Raw genomic sequence first — 14,312 nt, forward strand, 5'->3', positions numbered from 1 at the left:
TACTGTAGCTATGAGAACTTCCTCTTCATATTATTATTATTATTATTATTATTATTATTATTGTTGTTGTTGTTGTTGTTGTTATTATTATATATTTTTTTATTTTATCTTCTATTTAGTATCTCTTCGGGGTTGGAGGTTGGAATCCTGCCTCTGCCCTATGTGCACTGATTTTGCATGTTCTCCCCATGCATTGGGGGTTTCCATTAACATTAACATTATGACAATTAATTACTAATATTAAACGCCTATGTGACTGCATTTGCATTTCCCCCCATTGTCAAAACTTAAAACAATAAACACAAGCCAAATATGACTGATGTATAACTAAGCAAATCAAAGCACGTTTTTCAACAAAGTATTGTACTTAGATGAGCCAGCAGTGATATTTCCAAAGTGTTCCGATCACTGGATTGTAAAATTGGGGCCCTAGGATGCAGACTGTGCATAAGTCTGGCTCTGGAAGCCACAGATGAGACACTCTTACCGGATATTACTGAATTTGAAATAGAAAAAATACAGAGAAACACACAAACACCTCCTGATAATCACAAACAAGCTTATCACAAGTTCTCTAGCTAAAAGATTTTTCCAACTGGATAATGATACAAATCCCACAGTGGGGTTAAAACATCTGACTATCACCTTACTACCAAATTAGAGAACAAATAAATGCAGTGCTTGTTCAGTAAGAAAAACATCTATCATTCATTAGTCCTTTCACCTCCTATAATATTGACAATTCTTCTCAAAGATTCCAGTTTGGTTTGTTTACATTCTCCCAGTTTAAATACTCTCCCCTGGTTGGCTGCCAGCTCTGCCTTTTTTCATGCCTAATGCTACGGCATGCCTAATTTGTGTCTATTTACGTTTGACTGGCTATTCATGCAAAAATCCCACCAAGTCCAACAGGACACCCCTGACATTGCTCTGACTGTAAATAACTATTACAGGATTGTCAGAGTGAATCGCCGGAGCGATATAATAATTATTTATTATAGAGTAAATAATTGTTTGTTTTATATATATATATATATATATATATATATATATATATATATATAAATCTACACATTGTAGCTTTAAGTTTTGCATATCAACTCTTAGAATTAAATAAAGACAAACATTCTGAAACCACATGAATATTAAATTGCTAGAACCAGTGGAGTGACCAGGATTTTAGTTTAAAACTCATCCAGGAATTTTAAATAGCTGGGGGTTTTTAATATTGAAAAGAAATTGGATTTGTGGCAAACTCTTCTCGCTGTACTTAATTTCATTATTAAATTGGGTTTAGTTTGAATCATGAGTCATTTAAGTTTTTTGGCATGGATGTCAGAGCAACGAATCATGCTTACGGGTATTAGTCTCGTGCAGGAACATGCACTGATAGACCCCAGGAAGAACATGAACCCCTGCCCTTTTGCCTTCAGACTCTATGTGACTTTGGCTGTGTGAATAATAAATATATTTTATATGTCCGGAGAAAACATGTACCTCGGATTGTGACAGACTTGGGACTTGACACTGGCAGCAATGCTGAACAAATTCAGCTCCACAAAGGCAAAACTGTTTCATTCTCACCCAGGAATTTGTACTTTGGTCAACTTTGGTCAACTTTAGTAAACTTTGGTCAACTTCGGTCAACTTTATCGTTGTCGTTATCGTGATACAGCATCGGCTTATATTCACCCCATCAACTACAGACATAATCTGAAAACAATACCCTGTAAAAACATCACATGCTATCACATGCTATATTGCATTACATCACAGGTCTATAATGTCTCAAACAGTTAAAACACTGTACACTATGTTCTGCATAGAAATCTGATGCAGCATCTTGACAAATTTCTGTGGGATTCCTAAATACTGGTGTGTATGACCACTGAATGCCATTACACTGCATTATGAAGATTTTTATATATGACTGTGCTTGTCTAAATAACTCATCACTGAATGACTCTATTGCTTGAAAACATGTGCTTTTTTTTTTAATTTTTTTTTTTTATAGAAATGGAGTGTTTATGTGATCTTAGTAATAGAGTGCATGCATATTAATGCTTATTAATGTTTATTAGTGTTGTTTGTGAGGGGATTATGCCCTAAAACACTGGCACAGATTACATTGGTGACATAACCCACCATTGTGACATACAGAAAACATCCCACACTGAAAAGCATATCCTTCATTGCATTGTGCTTACTAACTGTAAAAAATGTTTAAAATATATAAGGTTCAACTGGTCAGATTGCTATATCTATATCAAGTTACCGATAATTCTGTTTGTTTTTTGTTTTTGTTTTTTTTTACAGTTTGGATTCCCAGCCCTGCATCTGGGAATTTATCCCCATCCGTGCTTCATTTTTAATCACACCTAGCTCTTTATAATCACATGCATCTTAAGGCATCTGATTTTTTTTTCAGGAGCACAGTTAAGCAAGTCTTCTTTTATGCAAATGCTGAACTGCTACAGAACTGATACTTCGTCTTGTTTAAATTGCTATAATATATTCAAATTACAAGCACGTACAACTATTGATTTTGCTACAACAGGCTACAAAATGATTCCATTTATCTCCCAGCATCAGCAAGTAGGCCCTTTGCTCACGTTCAGGATCAGAAAAGGCAAACTCTTCAGGTCACTAAGGGGTATAAATATGTATGTATCCTGTGTAACTTAAGCTTAAAAATACATTTAAAAAATTAAGTTAGTCTTGGCATAAAAAGGTTGGAAGAACTCACTGAGGCAAATAAATATTTATGCAATAGGCTGCATTCAGAGATCACTTGGACTTCATTTATATATATACATATATAAGTGTCAGTCAGAGAAGTATGAGACTTGGTTCTTTCCTAGTGCCATCTTAATGAGAGCACTAAAGCATCTCTGACTAAAGCATCGTCTGTGTTGTAAAAAGTGCTACATGCATAAATTCAAAGTCTAAATATTATTATGATCCTGGTTTGGGGGACCTGCTCAATCTGAAACGGATGTTTTAGATGCTTTTTAAAATGTTATTTTTATTTATTATTTATTTATTTTTAACTTGATTACAAATGTGGCCTATTGACTTCACTTATTTTGGAGCCAGCATTTGAGAGCTAAGCCAGTACAACTCTAGTATAGCCAACACAAAGTTAATCAAGAGAGCGAGTTTGTCATGTTCCAAACATTTCAAAGGCATTGGGACAAAAATCTGAGTCATTCATATCACCATGTGAGTATATAATTTATGATTGCTTTAATGTTAAATACAACAAGATAGAACTTGTAGAGAAAGTTGTGCATTGTGTAGAAACAACAACAACAACAACAACAACAACAACAACAATAATAATAATAATAAAACATTTATTATTATTATTATTATTATTATTATTATTATTAGTGCTTATTATTAAGCTTAATAATACTTATTATTTGAGCACATATCATGTATCATTTAGAATTTTGGCATGGAACATTCATTCAGATTCTCCATCCCATTGTAAAATGTCAATGTAGATTATAAATTGACCTCTATTGCCACATAAAAACTCTCAGCTCAGAACACTGTTTTGCATGCAAATGTTTGAAAATCTGGCTGTAGCTGAATCTTGTACCCATAATTTTGTATACTGAATCTTTGTATTCACTTTGCTGTCAAATTTGAGCATATACACATTTGAAATATGACTTAAAAGGGCCCACACATTTTCTAAAGTTCTTTGAAGACAGAAGGAGATGTCGTTATCTGGGTATCAATGTGCAAATGTGCTATTTGCTAAGAACATTATAGCCTACTCAAGCTCAGTGTTCACAGACTCATAATTGCTTAAGCATTTCTTTTCTCATGTGAGGTGCTCTGATCTGACAACTTCAAATGGTCCATGAACAGAATGTTCTTTTCCTTTCATTGAATGACGTATAATGTGTTAGCAACACTTCATTTGGTTTATTGATCTGTGCTAGTTCTGAAGCATAAATAACACTGCAACATGTGCAGGATTTATCAATTCAGCAGTGAAATATGGTCTGATGTGGTTCTTCTTTATTTCTCTATAGCTTAAAAGGGATGATAAGATGTCTACAGCCAAGTTAGGTAACTGCATACAAACTTGGCGCTGGGTCTGTAGAGTTCTGGCTTCCTCTAAAGAAAATCCATTAGTGAAATAATTTTCAATCTAAAAAAAGAAAAGGAAAATACTATCCTGCATATGTCTGCATTTTGAAGAGGTTTGTGAATTCAGTATTTCTCCGGCACCTTTATTACTTCCTGTTTGGCATTCATCCCATGTTCTCCTTTGTGATGGCAGGTAGCACACCCTCTCCCAGTGATTCTGAGAGAGATATTTTTGGTCTCAGGAGCATCTGGGGAGTACAAAAGAATGAAGTGTTGAGTCTCTGGTTGAATGATGAAGGTTAGATGCGAATAGAATCTCTAAGCAAACAGAGACCATCTGGATGTTTTGTTTAATTCTTTATATTGCAGCTCATGAATAAATTATGCATGAATGCATTTGTGCGACTTAGAAGTGCTTTTACGAGTAAAGATGCTGCATGCACAAGACTGTCTATTTATCTGTGTATCCTGAAATGACTCTCTATAAGGTTTTCAGGGTTGTGTTGATCTCTGTGGCTTGATTTAGTGCACTGAAGATGGCTATTACAGAAAATAATTTAAACATATTACAAGACTAGCGTCATTAGAACCTCTTTGGAAAGGATACTATAATAAATTGAGTTTATATGAGAACAGGGTAATCATAGTACATGTATAATCATAGTGCATGTACAATTCTATACAAACATAAGAGAAAGATATTAATATACGATAGGTAGGTTTCACATCAGCTTTTATGGTGTTATGTTGTTACTATGCCTAAGAACGTAAACAAAACTATTAGCACTAAACCTTTCAGATGCCTAAGTAAGCTAGCAACTAATAGTCATAAAGTTTGGCCATGACAGTGCAGACAAACAAAAATAAATTCCACCCTTGATTGACAACAATTTAAATACATGAATATATGAATGATCTCCTTTGGTGCTCACTTATCACCCTGCCACTAAAATTAAAACCCTGCCACTGTAATTATGCCTGAGCAGCACAGGGCGTAGCAGGTACCACTGCCGCCTCACATTCAGAGTTTTGTTTTCCCACCTCTTGCCCAGTGTTCCCAGATTTTTTCTCCGGATCCACCACTACACTGACCAGCATAAAGCAGTTACTGAAGATGAATGAATAAGTGAAAGTGAATACTTTAAACTTTAAAATCATCTACACTGATCCCAAGACTTATCTTGGAAAAGAACCTCAACTTATCCTCAGCAGATGGGACAAAAACATCAAAGACATGCTTATCAGGAGAGAAAAACAAAAACTATTATTCTGAAGCACGGAAGCATTCAAGATGTTCAATTTTACTAACACAGCCAATAAAATCACAGATATTAGCACTCATCCCTTCCCATCTCATTACTACTTTATCCACAATCACCTGTACACCTACTCATTCATGCAATTATGTGGCAGCAGCACAATACATAAAATCATGCCATTACAGGTCGAAATCTTCAGTCAGTGTTCACTTCAAACATCAGAATGGGGAAAAATGTGAGGTCCGTGATTTGGCGGCATGATTGTTGCTGTCAGAAGGGCTGGTTTGTGTATTTCAGAAATTACTTATCTCCTGGAATTTTTACACACAACAGTCTCTAGAGTTTACACATAATGGTGTGAAAAACAAACAAACAAACAAACAAACAAACAAACAAAAACATCTAGTGAGTGGCAGTTTTTTGGGTGTGAATGCATTGTTTATGAGGGCAGCATAAACAATGGCTACAATGGTAACAATGGCAGGAAGGCTACAGTAACTCAAATGAGCACTCTTTACAAATGTGGTGATCAGAAAAGCATCACACACCACGTTGAACCTTGAGGAGAATGGACTACAACAGCTGAAGCCCACATTGCATTCCACAATCAGTGCTTCTGAGAACTGTTCGGATAAAATCACCCTGATTTCCTTAATGCGTTAGAACATGGCAAAGATAAATTAATTTCCAGATATATATTGCATTTTGCATCAGATATTTTGGGTACAATTCACTTTTAAATGAACAGTATATAGCTTATGGATATAACTAAATATGAATACATTATTCAGATTGAACAGATAATAATGTGTTCTAAACAGATTTGAATACAAATATGAATAGGCAGCACACTATTGTTTTTGCCTTTGTTTTGTTTTGTTTATAGAATGGTTCACAAGACATCTGGACACGCATCCCAAGGGATGCAGTAAAAAAGTTGGACAAGCTGGAGAGTTTTTCTTTCACGCATGCCATCAGATATGAAGCTTGTGGGACAAAGATGGTGCTGTCAGAGCCAGAATTCACAGACCATGCTGACAGTCATGGCGTTTCTACCTCTGGATTTGTGTTCCGGTGTTTCTGGGGGCAGACTGGTATTTTTCATTTAAAAAATAAATAAATACTCAAACTTACAGTCTTGGTCACGCACACTTTTGGTTTAACTCTAAATTAATTTATGGCATTTGACAGATGCCCTTATCCAGAGCGACCTACAGAAGTGCTTTGAAGTCTCTATCAATAAATACATCCTGATGCTGGTTCACTAGGTCACGGACTAATAATACCATCAGTCTAGAAACTCTGTTGAGAGGTAATATAGTAAGAAAAGCACACATACAACACAATTAATTAATTATATATATATATATATATATATATATATATATATATATATATATATATATATATATATATAACTAGATTACCTTTCCATTCATGGCAGCCATCGCATCCTTTGTATCATCTGGATTTTCAAATATAACAAGGCTCTTTCAGTCTCTGGATCTGTGATGACATCAACTTTGGTGGAATACATATAAAATACTAGGATCTAGCTGGTTAAACTGAGAAAATTAGAATTTGTGTCTAACAAATGGGACACACACACACACATATTGTAGTCGACCCATACTTTGTACACAGCTGTGTTTTTTCTTTCGTTAAACCATTCATCCATACTTTCACATATTAGAATTCTAGATATTGATGAGGTAAATGAAACAGTAAAAAAAAAACAAAAAAAAACTAGGTTCCGAATCTGACCAAGTGATCCAGAATTTTCACAAACTTTTCTAGGTTTCATTTTTGGCATTTATGTCATTATATACTGTAAAACGTCTATATTGTGGTATATTTAGAAGGATGTGTTGATCTGTTTGCTCTGTTTAGCTGAAGTCAGATTGATTATAAATGTACACATGGCTAGACTGCATATTTTTCTGACTTTTGTTAAAATGCCTAGTAATTTTTGAGCAGTTGTCAGCTTTGTGCTGTCAGCGTTTTTCAGCTTTTCTTTCTACCAGTTTCACCTTGTATTGTTTGCTTATTAATGGAAAGCTAACTAATGCTACTATATGCATGTCTCTCCATGCTATTGAGATTAATTACATTACTCATCTTGTGTGATTGGTACAATACATCTCAGTAGAATAGTCGTGTAATTGGTTGTTGGAGCAGAGATGCTGGAAGCAGGTGGATTGTTCAGTTAGAATGAATGTGTCTGCACTGTGCTTTAGTTGTGAAGTGTCTTGTAACAGCTGGAGTCATGGCCCAGACCATTGACAGGCAAGACCACTGGGAAATCTCCCAATGACTAATCTGGACCTTCAATCAGCTGTGCATTGGGGAAACCAAGAAATATTACAGTAGCTGATTGTTTTGTTGAGCACCGTTGCACCATCAGAATGAAGGATTTCTCCTTTCCAATAGATATCACAACAAAAATGACATCTCTGTTTGCACTGCCAGTTTCTACAGCAGGCATGAATAACAATTATTTATGTAATCACCTATTTCAAATATCTACTGGGCTCACCTCCTATAGCTTCAGAACCACTTTTCTTGCACAGCTTATGGATCTTTTCCCTGAACACTTTTTTGTATTACTCCAATCTTTTTTCTTACAGTACATTTACAGTCTCTCTGCTGTTAAGACATAGATCTGTACACCTGCTCGTTCTCCAAAACTGGAGAGTTGAAGATTGGACAAACAAATGGTCTTTTCCCAGTGTTCACCTGCCCAATTTTGGTGTGCCTGTGCCCACTGTAGCCTCAGATTCCTGTTCTTTGCTGACAGGAATGATACCAGACGACATCTTCCGCTGTTCTTACCCATAGGCCTCAAGGTTTGATGTGTGTTCTGGGATGCTTTTCTTCTCACCACAGTTGTACAGAGTGGTTATTTAAGTTATCATGGCCTATCTGTCCAAAGGCTCAAACCAGTCTGGTTATTCTCCAATAACCTGTCTCATCAACAAGGTGTTTCTGCCGCTGCAGAACCACAGCTCACTAGATGTTTTTTGTTTTTTGCACAATTCTGTGTAAACCCTAGAGATTGTTTTGTGCGAAAATCTGCTTTAACGTCTGTTGCTATCTACTGCATATTGGAAGGTGGATTGTGATTGTTGCTTTGTTACAGATATGTACTGTATATGATAATTTTTACAGGTGACAGAAATATGATCATACGTTATACTGTATGCGCTGTCACGATTTTGATAGATTTTTTTTCGGCTGGAAACTGGCAGCAATATGGTAGGAGTTGCTGTAGGCTAAATGTAAAGTTGGATAGAAATGATCATAAACCACAATAAGGCTTGTCAGTTTAAAAAAGGTTGATGCATTAGTCTTAATGTTGTTCATCACCTGTTCCTGACATACACTCTGAGTACGATGATGGCAATTAATGGTCTTTTTTGCTGCTGCAAATGATGAAGACATATTATACTGTTTCACCATTGACAGTTTTCTAAAATAAATGAACTGAAATACTGATGATTGGCCAGATGTGCCAGCTGCAGCTCAGATATATGTTGTGCAAACTATTTGGCTTATGGTCAAAATTTTGACGTTGGGTTTTTTTTTGACAAGCTTTAAAGGCTTTTCAAGATCATAAAATTTAAATGCTAGCTCTTTTATTATTTTAAATTTGCTATTTTTTTTTAGTATGCTTATATTTCAGTAGGTATGTAGGCTTGTTTTACAGACTTATATATTGTTATATTTGCTGGTTTATGGACACATTTGTCTACCCCCATGCTATCACTTACTCACGTTTGTAGGAACAGTGTGTCAGTTCTGCCTCATTTACAACTTAGTGGGACACTGTTTTCATGTGTACATGCTTCCACATAACTCATATTTCATATTACCATGTATATGTCTATTTTTCTTGAAGTCTGATTTAGCACCCTGATACACTGTATTTACTTTTGGTGGGTCAGTTTATTAAAAGATTTGAAATGCATATTTTTTTATTGTTTAATAACAATATTCTCAGTCATTGATCTAGACCTTTCACAATTCTGTACTTCATGTTTTACACATCTAACACTGCACATGCTCCTAATTTTTCGCAAGATAATTTTTGTGGCCAGTTACACATTCAGTTTTTATTTTACACTTTGTTCAAATAAGCACTCTTTTTTTAAAAAAAAAAATCTGACTTTTTGCCTCTGTCATGTATCCTGTGTCATGTATCCTAATACAAAACACTGCCAGAGGTTTTTTACTAGTATAATGGATACATTAAAGCTGCAGTTCAGAACTTTTTTGGTTAAAATGAACAAAAATCAATTATTGAGCAAGTATGTAAAAAAAAGTCAGTATTCAAAACTGTCTCCTTGCCTTACCCCAATTAGCAACAGTAAGCTTATAATAATGATTTATAATTTGAGCTGTTGGGTCAGATTTTATGGGAAACGTCACTTTGACATTATTTGCCTTTACGTGATTACGTGGGTGTTGAGGATGGAGCGTTTCTAGCTTGTAATTACAACAGCTGCTTAGAATTTTGACTTGTCATCTAGATGGCTGCTTTTAATCTGGATCATTCTAAAAGCTTTTATTGTTAACAGCTGGGGAATCAGCTGTTGTCAAAACCAAGAAACCTTGAACTGCGGTGAGCCTGCAGTCAAAAAGGGAAAGCAACAGAGCCTGTGCTAAACTATAATAAATATTAGCACACTTGTTTGCATGATTCAGCTAGGTATCGAGTTTCCTGTGGGGTTTTTTTTTTTGTTGTTGTTGTTGCTATGGTCAATGTTGTAAATTCCGCTTATTTTCTGCTAGCTATGATAGAGAGCAACTCACCTCTATTCCAAGAAAACTGTATCCGCCAGCTCCATTGTAAAGTATTGCAGCTAATATACAACCCATAGGAACACCTCAAACCATCAGATTCCTCTGCGCAGAGGAGCAGTGAAGCACAACCCACATAAAAAAAAATTCTGACTTCACAAGTAACTTGCAGTTTTATGTTTCAAAGAGAGATGGCGATAGAGAGTCAAAAGTTCAGTACTGCAGCTTTAAGGAGAACTCGAACCCCACCAAAATGTTTTCTGACTGAAATATGTTGTCTTCCTTTGGGAGATTATTTATTACTTATTCTATTTTTAGGCAAATATAGTGGACTACTGTAGTTCTGTTTGTTTGTTTATATATATATATATATATATATATAGATATATATATATGTATATATATATATAACCATCAAGAGAATAGTATCCATCAAACTTAAAATGAGTTGTTCTGGAGTAAAACAAAATGAGGCAGATGAGATGAAATGAAGACTACCAGCAGTATTCATGTCTACTTGAGGAGCTGGAATATGTGTGATAAAAAAACAAACAAACAAACAAAAAAACATAGATGGAGAAATATAAAGTGCTTATTATGCCCTAATCCTTCTCAAAATATGTCATGGCATTACTGTCAGGCTCACTTTTGAACAAAATTAGTTACACTGCCAGAGGCAGTGAGAATCCCCCGGATACCTTCTTGTACTCATGCACATGCATGCTGAAAGAAACAAAGTCACATGATGTACAACCCAGGATTTGCAATAAATACTGCTGTTATACAGCCATCTTTCCCCGGACACTTCCTGCAGAGTTCTCATCAGGTTAATGTTTGTTCTGAGTTGTTTTTTTTTTGTGCAAATTTGGAAATAGTGCTTTTTACAACCCCAATTCCAAAAAAGTTGGGACAAGTTGTGTAAAATGTAAATAAAAACAGAATGCAATGATTTGCAAATCTCATAAACCCATATGGTATTCACAATAGAACATAGAAAACATATCAAATGTTTAAAATTAGGAAATGTACAATTTAAAAAAACATAAAAGATCATTTTGAATTTGATGACCGCAACACGTCTCAAAAAAGTTGGGACGGGGAAACAAAGGCTGGAAAAGTAAGTGTTACTAAAAAGAAACAGCTGGAGAAACATGGTACAACTAATTATGTTAATTGGTAACAGGTCAGTAACATGATTGGGTATAAAAAGAGTATTTTAGAGAGTCAGAGACTCTCAGAAGTAAACATGTGATGGGATCTGGATGGAAGCATATATTGCTCTAAAACATAAATTACCTTATTTTTACCCTTACAACGGTACATTTCCTCAGTTTATACATTTGAGATGTTTTCTACTGTCTATTGTGAAAAACATATGGGTTTATGAGCTTTGCAAATCACTGCATTCTGTTTTAATTTACATTTTACACAGTGTCCCAACTTTTTTGGAATTGGGGTTGTACCTGTTGAGACCACCAGTTATCAAGCATCAGCCCTCAGTGGCAAGAATGTGGCCTAGACTGACCTGCCTGTGATCTGCATAGCGCTGCTTAGCTAGAAAAAACAAAAAAAACAAAACACCACTGTGGTTGGGTGTGGTTGAACTGTGGTTGGGTTATGAGGAGCTGTGAAATCCTTTAAATTGTCAAAAATATCCTTACACTGTAACGTAGAAGAAATTGCCATGACCAGTGCTGTGCAAAAGACCACTTTCCATGCAGTGGGTTTTATACATTTATCCAATCCCACTTTTTGTGTAAACTTACCAAGTGGCTACTTTAGAGCCTGTCTGTGGTGGTGATACCCGCAAACTAGCAAAGGATGACCCACAACCACTTAAGGATGTTGAGGAGGCCATTCAACTGCTAGGTCAATTTCAGCATGGAAGAATTACCTAGACTTGCTTATAGATATAGCATCTTTATAGCATCCTTATACTCCTTTGATATAGAACAGTCACTATACTATAATGCTTCACTAGAAAAGGTGCTCACATTGTATATGAAATTACCAAGGTGATAAAGACAAGATGACAAGGGCAGGCTATTGCCAGCTTTACGGGATAGCTGCTATCAGGACATATCGTACAGGAAAGATGACTGTATGACAGCAGAATTTACTGAAAATATTGAGGTATACATCAATTCAAATCAATTAATTTTTAATATATAACATTTTCACAAAGCAACCTTGTAGAAATCCAAATATAGATATACTGAAGAATCTGGATATACTGTACATCATGACCTTGTTGGAAAGTCTCGGCATGCACACACACATGCACATGAAGGTATCCAGGTGATTCTCACAGCTCCTGGTGACTGAGATGTGTGAACATCATTCAATCATTCGACGATTGTTTGAACTTCCATTGTTATTAAATACCTAAATGTAGTTATTTTTAAGCTTTCTTGAGACATGAAATGTATGGAAAATTATTTATTCAGGAGAAATGCTAAGTGACTAGGTGTAGAGTGGGACTGAGTTAAAGTAAAGATATTAGCAGAAATGCTCAGTGAGAGATTGGAATCATAATACAAAGCATGACTAAAGAAAGATCACATTTTTCACACTCAAGAAGTAGTCTGACTCAAACATAGCAGACATGACCAGGAGTTCAAATCTAATCTGTGAACCCGAGACTAACAAATATTATTCTGTTGAGTTTGTGCTGTCCATAAGCCTGGTTCTGCATTGTAAATCGGAGAGTACACTTGACCTTGACACATACCTCTTGCACCCTTAAGTGCAGGTTGCCCTCTGGTGGTTGTAAAAGGCATGACTTTATAAAGGCAAACAAAAACAAATCCTTCACAACTGAAAATAGAATGACCCAAATATTTCAGAGTAATCCTAGAAAGTCTGGCGTCCACACTGAAACAGTGTTTAATGTGTAAGTCTGTGCTGCATATGTGAAATATAGTTATCAAAATACACTCATAGAGCGCTTTTCATTTCATGTTCTTGTACCATTTCTCAGTGCGGCGTCTAGAAATCAATGGATTATTTAAGGAACTGAAAGTGAATACCCCAATTCCATTATGAAGATACTGACAAAAGTTCTGTTTTACAAAATATTCATGGGTTACTTGGAGCTATTTTTTGAGAAACACTGGTGGATTTTCAGTCTCATGCTGGTGGTACAATGTCATGTCACACTTATAACCTTCTCTGTGGCTGCTTAAGTATTTTTTCTGTGCAAATGTACAGGGATTAATGATAGCCTGATTATAATCCTGGATCAATGTAGAAAGTTACTGACTAGTGTCAACAACTAGTCAGCTAGTCAAACTAGTCTTTTATCAGGGGTAAGACTTTACAATAAGAGTACATGAATACATGAGTCTTATGAATTCCTGTGTGAATAACGACCACCTTAAGTGCATGTTAGTACATGTTGTTAGTTGATGTATTAATTAACATGTAGTGTTAAACTAAATCAAACATTCTCTATACGAATAAACATCAATTAATATTGCATAATTTCAAATTTCCATATGCAGCTGTTCACACAAACATCACTGGATGGATAGTTTCATAATTTACATTAGTGTGTCTTTCTATACTTGATAAGGAGGATCACTGTAAATTATGAAAGTAATCCAGTGCCATCCAGTGATGTTTGTACCCCCTGCCTCTCCTCAACTCCTCCTTCAATCCTCTGCATGGGGCCACCATCTTCTCTGAGTTGGACCTGCACTTGTACGTTGTAAGTTGTACGCTTCCGACTTGCCTCGCGTTTGCTTTCTTAGCGTTTACTCCTCGTGTTCCAGGTCCACAGCTCACATGACAGCCAGCTCTCCCTCGGCTCACTTCCTACTATGCCCCTCAACTCTCACTCTAACGCTTTTCATCAGAAAAGTTGGTTACTCTATCACAACTTTTGGTAAAATGTATTTATTTACTTTTATCAAATGTATAATGCTTCAAATCACATACAGTATACACATTTTAAGCTTAAGGAACACATTTGTAACTGTACACCTCAAGGTTTCCCAAATGCAAAGTAAGGCCATATTACAGTGGCTCTGTTTGGAATTCCAGGCTCAGCAGCACTTATCGTTGGCTGGCAAATGTGTTCTCTTGCAGTGGCATGAGAGGAATGCTTACTCATGGCTTCCTGTTTCTGCTAAGCAGGAAACCTAA

This window comes from Ictalurus furcatus, chromosome 25 (assembly GCF_023375685.1).
Source record: "Ictalurus furcatus strain D&B chromosome 25, Billie_1.0, whole genome shotgun sequence".
Classification (NCBI taxonomy): Eukaryota; Metazoa; Chordata; class Actinopteri; order Siluriformes; family Ictaluridae; genus Ictalurus; species Ictalurus furcatus.